Source organism: Macaca mulatta, chromosome 1 (assembly GCF_049350105.2).
Source record: "Macaca mulatta isolate MMU2019108-1 chromosome 1, T2T-MMU8v2.0, whole genome shotgun sequence".
NCBI lineage: Eukaryota > Metazoa > Chordata > Mammalia > Primates > Cercopithecidae > Macaca > Macaca mulatta.
In genome coordinates, this window is record NC_133406.1 from 86500578 (window position 1) to 86513392 (window position 12815).

At 53.1% G+C, this 12815-nt stretch overlaps 2 pseudogenes; both read left to right on the plus strand.

Moving 5' to 3' along the window:
• The first annotated feature begins 1145 nt into the window (after positions 1 to 1145).
• Positions 1146 to 1264, plus strand: LOC144338857 (5S ribosomal RNA; annotated as a pseudogene).
• Positions 1265 to 3502: 2238 nt separating this feature from the next.
• On the plus strand, positions 3503 to 3621 carry LOC144338870 (5S ribosomal RNA; annotated as a pseudogene).
• Positions 3622 to 12815: the final 9194 nt, after the last annotated feature.

The following is a 12815-nucleotide window of genomic DNA, read 5'->3' on the forward strand; positions in this document are numbered from 1 at the left end:
TGCCTTCCCTCTGTCTCTATGTCTTTCTCTCTTTCTCTGAATTTCAGTCTGTCTCTTTCCCTCTCCCTTTCCCCTGTCTCTCTTGACGAATGTCTCTCTCTCACCATCAGTTTCAATCTCTCCATCCATCTCTTCCTTGCTCTCCTTCAAGCCATTTGCATGTGTGTTCATGTGTGTGTGTGTGTGTGTATGTGTGTGAGCCCGTGTGTGGATTCCCATGTGCAAGCACCTGGGTGTGTCTGTGCATGGGGCTGTGGATTTGCTCTCGATGGTGGTGGGTTGTGTCTGGGTTTCTCTCAGACCTTATAACCAGGGATCAGGCTGCTGGCTATAGTGCCAGCCCGGGGCAAAGCAGTGCCATCACCCAACCCCCAACCCCCATGCCCTCTTGCCCACCGGCACTGTCTTGGTAAGGACAAGCGACCCGGTGGGGGTGTTGTGAGAAAAAGGCCATGTGCGGCTGGGCCAGCTGTTTGCCCTTGGCCAGCTGTGATGACTCTGGGTGGGTTGTGCAAGAGGGGGCCTCTCAGGAGCTCCCGAGTGATCAGGAATCCAAAACAATACCTCCGTGAGGCCGGGCGCGGTGGCTCAAGCCTGTAATCCCAGCACGTTGGGAGGCCGAGACGGGCGGATCATGAGGTCAGGAGATCAAGACCATCCTGGCTAACACGGTGAAACCCCGTCTCTACTAAAAAATACAAAAAACTAGCTGGGCGAGGTGGCAGGCGCCTGTAGTCCCAGCTACTCGGGAGGCTGAGGCAGGAGAATGGCGTAAACCCAGGAGGCGGAGCTTGCAGTGAGCTGAGATCCGGCCACGGCACTCCAGCCTGGGCGGCATAGCGAGACTTTGTCTCAAAAAAAAAAAAAAAAAAAAAAAAAAAAAAAAGAATACCTCCGTGACAGGGCAGAGTACTGGACAACATCCCATGATCGTAGTCCCTGGGCTCTGATGCCTCTGAGCCCTCCCTCTTCCAAGCAGGCCTGAGGTGGTGGGAGCTCAGAAGCTCGGGAGCTGGCAGAGGGCCACTGGTGAATGACTTGGGGGTCCTCATCTGATCCCTGCAGCACCGGGCTGGTGGTGCCGGCTGGACGCTGGCCAGCATGGCTGGGCCGGTCTCTTGGGGCAGCCAGGCACCTCTGCCGGCATCTAGGGCCGTACCACCCTGAACGCACCCGATCTCATCTGATCCCGGAAGCTTAGCAGGGTCGGGCCCATTTAGTACTTGGATGGGAGACGGCCTGGAAATACCAGGCGCTGTAGGCTTTTTTTCTTTCTTCCATGTCTTTCTTTCTTTTCTACCTTCCTTTCTTCCCTTCTGTCTCTCTTCTTTCTTTCATTCTTTCTTTTCTCCTTTCTTTCTTTTCTTTCTCTCTTTTTTCTGTCTTTCTTCTTTTCTTCTTTCTCTTCCTTCCTTCCTTCCTTCCTTCCTTCCTTCCTTCCTTCCTTCCTTCCTTCCTTCCTTCCCTCCTTCCTTTTTCTTCCAGACGGAGTCTCACTCTATCACCCAGGGTAGAGTGCAGTGGCGTGATCTCGGCTCACTTCAAGTTCTGTCTCCCAGGTTCATGCCATTCTCCTGCCTCAGCCTCCCTAGCAGCGGGACTACAGGCACTGGCCCCCAAGCCAGGCTCATGTTTTGTAGTTTTAGTGGAGGCGGGGTTTCACCGTGTTAGCAAGGCTGGTCTGGATCACCTGACCTCGTGATCCACCCTCCTCAGAATCCCAATGTGCTGTGGTTACAGCTGTGATCTACCGATCCTGGTCTGCTTTAGTCTTTTGTGATTTCAACCATCCCTCCCTTCCCCCTACTGTCATCATGCTTCCCAACTTCCCTGGACTCTGCGCCCACTTTATTGCCTGCCTACAACACCACCACAGCCGGGGACATCCTCTTGGTGTCCGCCACCAAAGCACAACTGGGCAGCAGCCTTCTACCTCTTCTGAATCACTGCCACCATGCCAGGAGCCTGGGTCCATCCTGGGAGGTCAGGGGGCCAGTCCATAAAGGCGCATGAGCAGGTTCCCTGGTGTTCATGCAGCCTTCCCGCTCCTGGAACGCCCAGGAGATCCAATGCACTCATCAGGTGCTGCCATAACCTTCAAACCAGGGGAAGGGGCAGGCAGGGGCAGCGGGTTCCACATATGCCAGCAAAGACCTCTGCTCCCGAACGCAGGGGCCGTTTTTTCCCGGGGAAGGACAGTGCTTTGCTAGCCACCAGGAAAACAGTCCCTGTGCACCCAGATTCCATTGCCACCAACTTCGTGTAAACTGCAGTACTGAGGACATTCCAGAGATCCAGGCCTCAGGCACCGTGGGCACACCCGGTTCCACGGCTCCTGCCAAATGGACGGATGCACTCTGCAAATCTAGGGGCCCAGCGCACCGCATGAGGTGCACAGGGAGGTGCCAACATAGGAAGGAGCCTATGAAACCCAACTCCAAACAAGCAATTAACCCAAGAATAAACCCGTCTCAGTGCTCCATTGCTCCTCTGGAATGGACGGCTTGGTCACCCTGTTCTGGCCCAGTCCATGCCCCCTCCACCTTATCCCAGCCTGCTCAAAAGGGCCCTGCCTACCGGAGCAGGGCGCTCCCTCTCCAATTCTCTATCGCTCTTGCTCTGCAGCTACCTTGCCCTCTCTCCTCTGGGTTTGCCCCTGCACCTCGAGCTCCTTCTGTCACCTTTCCTCTGTCTCTCTGTCTCTCTCTCTCTCTCTGTCCCTCTCTCTTTCAGTTTCTCTCTGTCTGTTTGTTTCCCTCTTCCCCTCCCCTGTCTCTCTGACCGCTGTCTCTCTCCATCCCTCAGTTTCAATCTCTCAATCCATCTCTTCCTTGCTCTCCTTCAAGCCGTTTGCATGTGCGTGTGTTTGTGTGTGTCTGTGCGTGTTGCGTGCATGTGTGGGTTCCCGTGCTCGAGTGCCCAGGTGTGTCTGTGTGTGGGGCTGTGGATTTTCTCATGGTGGTGGTGAGGTGTGACTGGGTTTCTCTCAGCAACTCTTGACAGAGATGAGGCTGCCGACCCTAGTGCCAGCTCGGGGAAAACGGCCATTACCCAACCCTCAACCCCCATGCCCTCTTGCCCACTGGCCAGGTCTTGGTCAGGACAAGCTTCCGTGGTGGGGGCATTGTGAGAAAAAAGCCACGTGTCTGGAATGGCTGTTCACCCTTGGCCAGCCCTGACAGCTCTGGGTGGGTGGAGCAAGAGGGGGCCTCGCAGGAGCTTCTGAGCGGCCTGGGATCCAAAAGAATATCTCTGTGCAGGGCTGAGGACAGGACGGGGTCCCAGGGTTCTGGGCCGTGGGCCCTGATGCCTCGGAGCACTCCCTGTTCTGAGCGGGCCTGACATGGTGGAACCTTGGAATCTCGGGAGCTGGGAGAAGGCCACGGGCGAGGGGCTCAGAGGTCCTGATTCGAGTCTGGTGGCCCTGGGCTGGCGGTGTCAGCTGGAAGCTGGCGGGCATGGTCGTGCAGATCTCTTGGGGCAGCCAGGTGCCCCTGCCAGCGTGTATGGCCATACCACCCTGAATGTTCCTGATCTTTTCTGATCTCGGAAGCTAAGCAGGATCTGGCCTTGTTAGTTCTTGGATGGGAGACCATCTGGGAATTCCAGGTGCTGCAGGCCTTTCTACTTTCTTTCTTTTCTTTAATTTCCACCTTCCTTTCCTCCATTCTCTCCCTCTCTCTTCTTTTTTGCTTTCTTTCTTTCTTTCCTTCTTACTTTCTTTTTCTTTCTTTCCTTCTTTCTTTTCTATTTTTCTTTCTCTCTCTCTCTTTCTTTCTCTCTCTCTTTCTTTCTTTCTCTTTCTTTCTTTCTTTCTTTCTTTCTTTCTTTCTTTCTTTCTTTCTCTCTCCCTTCCTTCCTTCCTTCCTTCCTTCCTTCCTTCCTTCCTTCCTTCCTTCCTTCCTTCCTTCCTTTCTTTCTTTCTTTCTTTCTTTCTTTCTTTCTTTCTTTCTTTCTTTCTTTCTTTCTTTCTTTCTTTCTTTCTTTCTTTCTTTCTCTTTCTTTCTTTCTTTCTTTCTTTCTTTCTTTCTTTCTTTCTTTCTTTCTTTCTTTCTTTCTTTCTTTCTTTCTTTCTTTCCCTTCCTTCCTTCCTTCCTTCCTTCCTCCCTCCCTCCCTCCCTCCCTTCCTTCCTTCCTTCCTTCCTTCCTTCCTTCCTTCCTTCCTTCCTTCCTTCCTTCCTTCCTTCCTTCCTTTCTCTTTCTTTCTTTCTTTCTTTCTTTCTTTCTTTCTTTCTTTCTTTCTTTCTTTCTTTCTTTCTTTCTTTCTTTCTCTCTTTCTCTCTTTCTTTCTTTCTTTTTTTTCTTCTTTTTTCCTTCTTTCTTTCTTTTCTTTTTTTCTATCTCTCTGTCTCTCTTTCTTTCTTCTTCTTCCAAATGGTGTCTCGCTCTGGCACCCAGGCTGCAGTGCAGTGGCGGAACCTCAGCTCACTGCAAGCACCACCTCCTGGGTTCACGCCATCCTCATGCCTCAGCCTCACTAGCAATGTGGACTGCACGCGCCTCCCACCACGCCCAGCTTATGTTTTGTAGTTATAGTAGGGACGGGTTTTCACCGTGTAATCCAGGCTGGTCTGGATCTCCTGACCTTGTGATCCACACGCTTTGGCCTCCTAAAATTCTGGGATTACATCTGTGATCCACTGCCACCGCGCCCAGCCTGCAGTAGGCTTTTGTGGCTTCCCCCCTCGCTCCCTTCCCCCAACTATTACCTAGCTTCCCAACCTCCCCTGACTTTCCTCTCCCTTTATCACGCCCCTACACCCCCGACGCACCCGGGGAACTGCTTCCGAGGGTGAGCCACCAAAGCACCACCCGGCAGCAGCATTCCACCACTTCTGCCTAGCTGCCACCCCACCAGGAGCCCAACTCCAGCCTGGGAGGCCAGGGGCCGGATCCCAAAGGCTCAGGCCCGGGTGTTGGCATTGGAGAAAAAGGCCACACACCGGTGGGCTGCCTGTTCGCCCTTGGCCAGCCGTGAGGGCTCTTGCTGGGTGGAGCAAGAGTGGGCCTCGCAGAAGCTCCTGAGCCACCAGGGATCCAAAAGAATACCTCCGTGACAGGGCAGAGTACCGTACGGTGTCCCTGGATTGTGGGCCCTGGGCCTTGACACCTCAGACTGCTTCCTGTTAGGAGCGGTCCCCACATGGTGGAAGTTCGGGAGCTCGGGAGCTGGTTGAAGGCCTTGGACGAGCACCATGGGGGTCAAGATACGAGCCCATTGGGCTCAGGCTGGCGGTGCCGGATGGAAGCCAGCGTGCATGGCTGGGCCGAGCTCTTGGGACAGCCAGGTGCCTCTGCTGGCGTCTACAGCCATACCTCCCTGAACGAGCCTGATCTCATCTGTTCTTGGAAGCTAAGCAGGTAAGCAGGGTCCTTCCTTGTTAGTGCTTGCATGGGAGACTGCCTGGGAATTCCAGGTGTTATAGGCTTTTTTGCTTTCTTTCTTCTCTTTCTTTCTTTTCTACCTTCCTTTCTTCCCTTCTCTCTTCTTTCTTTTTTTTCTTTCTTTCTTTTTCTTTCTTTCTCTCTCTTTCTTTCCTTCTTTCTTTCTTTTCTTTATCTCTTTCTTTCTCTTTCTCTTTCTTTCTCTTTCTTTCCTTCTTTCTTTCTTTCTTTCTTTCCTTCTCCTTCCTTCCTTCCTTCCTTTCTTTCTTTCTTTCTTTCTTTCTTTCTTTCTTTCTTTCTTTCTTTCTTTCTTTCTTTCTTTCTTTCTTTCTTTCTGTCTGTCTCTGTATCTCTTTCTTTCTTTTTTTCTTTCTCTTTTTCTTTCTTATTCTCATTTTGTTCCAGATGGAGTCTCACTCTGTTAACCAGGCTGGAGTGCAGTAGTGTGATCTCGGCTCACTGCAAGCTCCTCCTCTGGGGTTCACGCCATTCTCCTGCCTAAGCCTCCCGAGCAGCTGGTACTACAGGTGTGGCCACCACGCCCGGCTCATGTTTTGTAGTTTTAGTCGAGATAAGGTTTCACCATGTTAGCCAGGCTGGTCTGGATCTCCTGACTACGTAATCCACCCGCCTCGGCCACACAAAGTGATGGATTACAAGCATGATCCACCACTCCCGGCCTGGTGTAGGCTTTTGCGGTTTCCCCTCTCCCTCCCTTCCCCCTTCTGTCACCATGCTTCCCGCCCTCCCCTAACCCTGCTCCCACTTTGTTGCCCACCTACACCCCCACTGCATCCAGGAACCTCCTCCTGGGGTCTGCCACCAAAGCACCACCGGGCAGCTGCAACCCACCACTTCCGCCTCACCACCGCCTCACCAGGATCCCGATTCCAGCCCGGTAGGGCAGGGGACCAGACCCCAAAGGTGCAGGCGCGGATTCCCTGCCTTTGTTGTTGCGTTCCCTCTTCCAGAATGCCCAGGCGATTCAATCCACTCATCGGGTGCTGCCAGAACCTTCCAAACCGGGGGAAGGTGTACTCAGGGGCACATACAACTGCCACAACCTCTGCTCCAGTAGGCAGGGGCTCCTTTATACGGTGGAAGGACATTACATCGTCAGCCACCAGGAAAACAGTCCTTGTGAACCCGGATTCCCATTGTCATCAACTTCGTGTAATCTCCAGTCCTGAGGACACACCAGAGACCCAGGCCTCCTGAACCATGGGTACGCCTGGTTCCACAGCTCCCACCAAACGGGTGGGCGCACTCTGCAAATCAAGGGGCCCACCACAACGCACCAAGAGCATAGCGAGGTGGAATAAAGGATGGAGCCTACAAACCCACCTCCAAACAAGCAATTAATCCAAGAGAAAACCCATCTCAGTGCTCCGTTGCTCCTCTCACATGGACGGCCTGGCCACCCTGTACTGGCCCAGCCCAAGCCCCTTCCACCATATCCCGGCCTGTTCAAAAGGGCCCCGCCTACCAGAGCAGGGTGCTCCCTCTCCAAGGCTCTATCGCTCTCACTCTCTAGCTCCCTCCCCCCTCACTTCTTGGTTTGCCTTGCACCTCGCGCTACTTCTCTCGCCTTCCCACTGTCTCTCTGACTCTCTCTCTTTCTCTGTCCCTCTCTCTTTCTCTGCCTCTCTGTCTGTGTCTTTCCCTCTCCCACTACCCTGTCTCTCTCAAAGGTTATCTGTCTCCCTCCCTTGGTTTCAATCTCTCTATTCATCTCTTCTTTGCTCTACTTCAGGCCGTTTGTGTGTGCGTGCATGTGTGTGTGTGTGTGTGTGTGTGTGTGTTTGTCTGTGTGTGTGCCTCAGCCCCTATCGAGGTGGATCAGGCTGCAGGTGCTGTGCCAGCCCGGGGCAAAGCAGGGGCATCTCCCAACCTGCCACACCCTCTGGCCCACATGCTGGGTCTTGATCGGGACAAGCGACCATGGTGGGGACGTTGTGAGAAAAAGGCCACGTGCGGCTGGGCTGGTTGTTCGACTTTGGCCAGCCCGGACTGCTCTGCTAGGGTGGGGCAAGAGGGGGCCTCTCCAGAGCTACTGAGCGACCAGGAATCCTAAAGAATAGCTCTGCCATAGTGGGGAGGACTGGATAGGGTCCCAGGATTGTGGGCCCTGGACCCTGTCACCTCGGAGCACTCCTTGTTCCGAGTGGGCCTGACGTGATGGAAGCTTGGGAGCCCCAGAGATGGGGGAAGGCTTCAGGCGAGTGGCTTGGGTGTCCCCATCTGAGGCCAGTGGCACCAGGCTGGCTGTGCCGGCTGGAAGCCTGTGGGCATGGCAGGGCCCGGCTCTTGGGGAAGCATGGTGCCTCTGCTGGTGCCTACTGCCATACCACCCTGATCTTGGAAGCTAATCAGGGTCGGGCCTGGTTAGTACTTGGATGGGAGACCACCTGGGAATACCGGTTGCTGTAGCATTTTTTACTGTCTTTCTTTCTTTTCTACCTTCCTTTCTTCCCTTCTCTCTCTCTCTTTTCTTTCTTTCTATCTTTCTCTCTTTCCTTCTTTCTTTCCCTCTTTCTTTCTTTTCTTTCTCTCTTTCTTTCTTCCTTTTCTTTCATTATTTCTCTCTCTATTTCTTTTCTCTCTCTTTCTTTCTTTTTCTTTCTTTCTTTCTTTCTTTCTTTCTTTCTTTCTTTCTTTCTTTCTTTCTTTCTTTCTTTCTTTCTTTCTTTCTTTCTTTCTTTCTTTCTTTCTTTCATCTTACGTTCTTTCTTTCCTGCCTTATTTTCTCTCTCTCTTTCCTTCTGTCTTTTTTCTTTCTTTCCATCTTTCTTTCATTCACTCTTTCTTACTTACTTCTTTCTATCCTTCTTTCTTTCTTCTTTCTCTATTTCTTCTTTCTTTCTTCTTTCTTTCTTTAATCTTTTGTTTCTTTCTTTTCTTTCTTTCTCTCTCCCTCTTTCTTTCTGTCTTTCTTTCTTTCCTTCTTTCTTTCTTCTTTATTTAATCCTTTCTTCATTTCTTTTCTTTCTCTCTCTCTTCCTTTTTTCTTTCTTTTCTTTCTCTCTCTTTCCTTCTTTTTTCCTTTCTTCTTTCTTAATCCTTTTTCTCTCTCTTTCTCTCTTTCTTTCTTTCTTTCTTTCTTTCTTTCTTTCTTTCTTTCTTTCTTTCTTTCTTTCTTTCTTTCTTTCTTTCTCTCTCTCTCTCTCTCTCTCTCTCTCTCTTTCTTTCCTTCTTTCTGTCTTTTCCTTCCAGAGGGAGTCTCCCTCTGTCACCTAGGCTGGAGTGCAGTGGCACAATCTCGGCTCACTTCAAGCTCCGCCTCCTGGGTACACAGCATTCTGCTGCCCCAGTGTCTTGAGCACCTGGAACTACAGGTGCCCACCACCATGCCCAGCTCATATTTTGTAGTTTTTGTAGAAACCGTTTAGCACCGTGTTAGCCATACTGTTCTGGATATACTGACCTCGTGATCCACCCACCTCAGCCTCCGAAAGTGCTGGGATTACAGTCGTGTTCCACCACGCCTGGTCTCTTGTAGGCTTTTGTGGATTCACCCCTCCCTCCCTTTCCCCTTCTGTCACCATGCTTCCCAAGCTCCCTTGACTCTGCTCCCACGCTTTCATCCACCAACACCCCTGCCACTGGTGGGGACCTCCTACATGGGCTCTGCTACCAAAGAACCACTGGGAAGCAGCACCCCACTGCTTCCGCCTAGCCGCTGCCCCACCAGGAGCCTGTCTCCAGCCCAGGAGGGCAGGGGGCTGGACCCCAAAGGCGCAGGCACAGGTTTCCTGCCGTTCGCGGTGCCTATCTCCTTCCGGAACGCCCAGGTGATTCAATCCACTCACCAAGCGCCGCTGGAACCTTCCAAACAGGAGGAAGGAACGGACAGGGGCAGCAGGTGCCACACACGCCAGCCAAGACCTCTGCTCCAGAATGCAGGGCCTGCTTTATCCAGGGGAAGGACGTTGCTACGCCATCGACCAGGAAAACAGTCCCTGTACATCTGAATTCCCATTGCCAGCAACCTCGTGTAAATTAAGTCCCTAGGACTCGCCAGAGACCCAGGCCTTGGGCCCCGTAGGCACACCTGGTTCCACGGCTCCCACCAAATGGGTGGGTGCACTCTGCAAATCAAGGGGACCACGGCACCGCACATGGAGGTTCCAAAAAAGGAAGGAGCCTACGAAACCCACTTCCAAAGCAAGCAATTAATCCAAGACAAAACCTGTCTCAGCGCTCCATTGCTCCTCTCACTTGGACGGCCTGGCCACCCTGTTCTGGCCAAGCCCAAGCCCCCTCCACCCTATCCGGCCTGCCCAAAAGGGAACTGCATAAAGGAGCAGGGCGCACTCTCTCCAAAGCTCTATTACTCTCGCTCTCTAGCTCCCTCTGCCTCTCTCTTCTGGGTTTGCCCCTGCAACACGCGCTACTTCTGTTGCCTTCCATTTGTCTTTCTGTCTCTCTCTGTTTTTCTGCCTCTCTGTCTGTCTCTTTCCCTCTCCTCCTCCCCTGTCTCTCTCGATCACTGTCTCTCTCCCTCTCTCGGTTTCAATCTCTCCATCCATTTGTTCCTTGCTCTCCTTCAAGCCGTTTGTGTGGGTGTGCAAGTGTGTGTATATGTGTGAGTGTGTGTGTATGTTTCTGTGTGTGTGTGCAAGCACGTGTGTGGGTTCCTGTGTGTGAGCTCCAGGGTGTGTCTGTGTGCGGGGCTGTAGATTTGCTCCTGGTGGTGGTGGGGTGTGTCTGGGTTTCACTGAGCCCTTCTCTCTGGGGATCATGCTGCTGTCACAACTGCCAGCTCCGGGCAAAGCAGGGCCATCTCCCAACCCCCAAACCCCAACATCCTCTCGCCCTCCAGCTGGGTCTTGGTCGGGACAAGCCACCGTGGAGGGGGTGTTGTGAGAAAAGGGCTAGGATCGGCTGGTCTGGCTGTTTGCCCTTGGCCAGCTCAGACGGCTCTGGCTGGGTGGGGCAAGAAGGGGCCTCACAGGAGCTCCTGAGCCACCAGGGATGCAAAAAGTACCTCCGAGACATGGCGGAGGACTGGGTGGGGTTCCAGGATCATGGGCCCTGAGCCCTGACGCCTCGGAGCACTCCCTGTTCATAGCGGGTCCGACGTGGTGGAGCCTCGGCAGCTCAGGAGACTGGGAAAGGCCATGGGCGAGCTGCTCTGGGGTCCCGATACGAGCCCAGAGGCACCTCTGCTGGTGTCTACGGCCATACCACCCCGAACGGGACAGATCTCGTCTGTTCTAGTGAAGCTAAGCAGTGTCGGGCTTGTTTAGTACTTGGATGGGAGACTGCCTGAGAATACCGGGTGCTGTAGGTTTTTGGCTTTCCTTCTTGTCTTTCTTTCTTTTCTACCTTCCTTTCTTCCCTTCTCTCTCTTCTTTCTTTCTTTGTTTCTTTGTTTCTTTGTTTCTTTCTTTGTTTCTTTGTTTCTTTCTTTCTTTCTTTCTTTCTTTCTTTCTTTCTTTCTTTCTTTCTTTCTTTCTTTCTTTCTCTTTTTCTCTCTCTTTTTTTCTCTCTTTCTCTCTTTCTTTCTTTCTTTCTTTCTTTCTCTCTCTCTCTCTCTCTCTCTCTCTCTCTGTCTGTCTGTCTTTCTTTATCTTCCAGACGGAGTTTCACTCTGACACCCAGGCTGGAGTGCCGTGGCCCAATCTCGGCTCACTGCAAGCTCCACTTCCCCAGTTCACGCTATTCACCTGCCTCAGCCTCCCAAGCAGCTGGGACTACAGGCATCCGCCACCCTGTCCGGCCCATGTTTTGTAGTTTTATTAGAGACGGGGTTTCATTGTGTTAGCTGGCCTTGTCCGGATCTCTTGACCTTGTGATCCAACCGCCTCGGCCTCCGAAAGTGCTGGGATTACAGGCGTTATCAACCATGACCTGCTTTCTGTAAGCTTTTGTGGATTCCCCTCCCCCACACTTCCCCCTACTGTCACCATGCTTCCCAACCTCCCCTGACTCTGCTCCCCCTTTATCGCCTGCCTAAGCCACAGCCACAGCCGTGGACCTCATCCTGGGGATCCGCCATCAAAACACCACAGGGCAGCAACATCCCACCGCTTCTGCCTGGCTACCACCCCGCCAGTAGCCTGGCTCCATTCCAGGAGGGCAGGGGGCCGGACCCCAAAACAGCAGGCCCGGGTTCCATGCCGTTCTCAGTGCCTTCCCTCTCCCGGAACTCCCAGGCAGTTCAATCCACTCATTGGGTGCCCCTGAAACCTTCCAAACTGGGGGAAGGGGCGGGTAGGGGCAGCGGGCACCACACATGCCAGCCAGGACCTCGGCTCCAGAATGCAGGGGCTGCTTTATCTGGAAGAAGGACATTGCTTTGCCAGGCAATAGTAAAGCAGTCCCTGTGCATCCAGATTCCCATTGCCACCATCTTCGTGTAAACTCCAGTTACGAGGACACACCAGATACCCAGGTCTTGGGCTCCGTGGGCACGCCCATTGCCATGAATCCCGCCAAACGGATGGGCGCAATCTACAAATGAAGGGGACAACCGCACCGCACCAAAAGCACAGGGAGGTGCCAGCAAAGGAAGGGGCCTACGATACCGAAATTCAAAGCAAGTAATTAATCCAAGACAAATCCCATCTCAGCGCTGCGTTGCTCGTCACCCATGGGTGGCTTGGCCACCCTGTTCTGGCCCAGCTCAAGCCCCCTTCACCCTATCCTGGCCTGCTCAAAAGGGCCCTGCCTACCGGAGCAGGGCAGTGTCTCTCCAAGGCTCTATAGCTCTCAGTCTCTAGCTCCCTCCCCCTCTCTCTTCTGGGTTTGCCCCTGCACCTCTCAATATTTCTGTCGCCTTCCCTCTGTCTCTGTCTCTCTCTCTTTCTCTATTCCTCTCTCTTTCTCTGCTTCTCTGTCAGCCTCTTTCCCTCTCACCCTCCCCTCTCTCTCTCGATCACTGTCTCCCTCGCTCGATTTCAATCTCTCCATCCATCTCTTCCTTGCTCTCCTTCAAGCCATTTGTGTATGTGTGCATCTGTGTGTGTGTCTGTGTGTGTCTGTGTGTGCACGCACGCTTGTGTGTGGGTTCCCGTGCACGAGCACCCAGGTGTGTTTGTGTGTGTGGCTGTGGATTTGCTCCTGGTGGTGGTGGGATGTGTCTGGGTTTCTCTCAGTCCTGCTCACCGGGGATCAGGCTGCCAGCTCAGGTGCCAGCCTGGTGCAAAGCAGGGCTATTCCCCATCCCCAACACCCCACACCCTCTTGCTCACCATCCGGGCCTTGGTCGGGACAAGCAACTGTGATGGAGACATTGTGATAAAAAGGCCACGTGCGTCTGGGCCAGCCCTGATGACTCTGTATGGGTGAGGCAATAGGGGGCCTCACAGGAGCTCCTGAGCAGCCAGGTACCAATAGAATACCTCCCCGACAGGGTAGAGGACCAGACAGGGTCCCAGGATCGTGGGCCCTGGGTCTTGACGCCTCAGAGCACTCCCTGATCCGAG